Source organism: Corvus brachyrhynchos, unplaced genomic scaffold (genome assembly GCF_000691975.1).
Source record: "Corvus brachyrhynchos isolate BGI_N302 unplaced genomic scaffold, ASM69197v1 scaffold331, whole genome shotgun sequence".
Classification (NCBI taxonomy): Eukaryota; Metazoa; Chordata; class Aves; order Passeriformes; family Corvidae; genus Corvus; species Corvus brachyrhynchos.
Genome location: NW_008237229.1, coordinates 4,139,200 through 4,141,457, shown reverse-complemented (window position 1 = coordinate 4,141,457; position 2,258 = coordinate 4,139,200). Strand labels below are relative to the sequence as shown.

General features: G+C 39.9%; 1 long non-coding RNA gene across 5 annotated transcripts in view; it reads left to right on the top strand.

The window, feature by feature from the left end:
• LOC108445489 overlaps positions 1-2,258 on the top strand; it is a 191,368-nt gene that overhangs the window by 62,146 nt on the left and 126,964 nt on the right. The gene's annotated exons all lie outside the window — the stretch shown is intronic.

Below are 2,258 nucleotides of genomic sequence, written 5' to 3'. Positions count from 1 at the left end.
CTCCCTCGCCCCCACTTACTCTCTTGCTTTCTTGGGCCTGCTCAGAGCTGAGTCTGGCAGCTCTGAGCAGTGCCCCAATACCCACGCCTTTTACAATAAACCGACTGTGTCCCAAGACCTGCCTATAGAGATCTCTCCGTCTCCGTCCCGACCGAACCCGCCCGTAAACCTACACTGGGGGATGGCCCTGAATGAGAGATACAAGGGAACTGGCATATTATATATTATATATTATATATTATATAATTATATATTTTTATCTATGTATATTTACAATAAAGGTAAGATACACAGATATGAAATTACAGGGTCTGGGAAAGCTGTCAGATTCAAGAAAGGGTTACAAAGTTGTTATAATGCAATTGATGGTGAATAGGAAGGGGTCTTTACAGTAAGAAGGTATCATACATGTCAAGTTTTGGATTTTTTTATTCTTGAGTGGCCAAAATCAAGATATTTGCAGGTATGTTAACAGTGCAGCTCAAACCTCTGTTAATAACCAAAATAACTCAGCATCTGTTCAGCAGCTCTTTAGTCCTTGTATTTCTGCTAGGACTACTAAGCAGAATGTCTATTAGTGACACTTTTGACAATGCCTACTCGGCCTGTAGACAGCTATTCCCTTGGAGCTAAGTGCTCCTTCCTTTGGTAACACCAAATTGCAAATTAGTATTCTGTCATTATAGATGAGATCTGAACTGATATTTCTGTTTCAGTTCAACCACATTCTGTAAGGGTAGATTGACTGATGTCAGCCCGTGTTGGTGCATGCCTAATAGTCCTGGAAAGCCTTGGAACACTGAAACATATGTTTCCATGTGTTTCTATACACGTGCCTCCATACAATGTATGTCATAACTCACCAGGCCCCTAAATTTGATAAGGTTTTTTGTAGCTTTCTTCTTTAACAGAACTGTTGCAAAAGTGTCGTGTGGAATAATTTTTCATCATTGTCCTCATGTTTTCACATTCATTTTCAACATTGAGCTGTATTTAAGGAAGCATGAAAAAATAAGACCTGAATATTTTAAAAGCTGTCATGAAAGTGGAGATGGATGCCTGAAATGTAAAGACTTGTAACAGAATATTAAAGAACTTCCTAGAAACCCTTAACTCCTTAGGAATCCTTATCTGTATTCCAATGGTTATAGAAAATAATTGGAATGCAATCTATTCTTAAGAAGATTAAGGGAGCCACAGTTTACATAAAGGTCTAAACACTATTTTATCAAGTAAACTTTCATTTTTAAAGGGGCCATTTCAAGTATGTAGGATGCAGGTGCCCAGGTGCTGCAGGGTCACCCTTTTGAAGCACTGGTTTCAGCTGGCTCCAAAATGGACATGCCTCAGGGAACAGCTGAGCCCCTCAGCCAGAGTGGTGATACATCTGGGGAAAGATATTTAAGATAAATTAAGAAAACCATGAAGCAATGAGAGGTGTGAGGAAAAAATATGAAAAACAGCCCTGCAGGTACCAAGGTGAGGGATGAAAGAGGGGGAGGAGGTGCTCCATGTGCTGGACCAGAGGATGCCCTGCAGCCCTTGGAGAGACTACACTGGAACAGGTTTATCCTGAAAGACCACAGTTTGTGGACAGAATCCATGTTGGAGAAGTGAGAGAAGGAATAGCAGCAGAGAGGAGCTGTTATGGAATGGTCACAACTCCACAGTTCCTCATGAGCCTGTCAGACAGGGGATCAGAGAGGAGTCAGGCTCTTGAAGTAATGAAGTTGAGTATGAGAAGTGGGGAGAATCTATTCTAGGTTTTGGTCTTTTTTCTCACCATATAAATATGTTTTAATCAGCAATAAATTACACTGATTTTTGCCAAGTTGAGTCTATTTTGACAGTAAATGTTAAGTGATCTCCCTGTCTTTATCTTTGCTTCATTTTATCCCACTGTCCTATTGCGGAGGGTGAATGAGAGAGCAGCTGGGCAGACGTCAGCCAGTCAAGTTAACCCAACACAATGGGGTGAATTATAATAACATGGAATGTGCCTGTCCTAGAAAGACAAAACTCTGGTAACTTTTTTCAGTATAGATTCTAGAATTTCATTATTGTTTTGAAGACAACAACAATGCTTTAACATGTTCTGTTTCGGTTTGATTTATAAGGGTTTTCAGAAGAGAAAAACAAAGTGACTGGTCTTCTTACCTATCACTGCAGTTAAAATAGGAAGAACAGGCTTTTAACTTGTATAAAAATAATTGACAAGCTGTGATGATGAGAGTGTAAAGTGCTGATCACATGCTGTC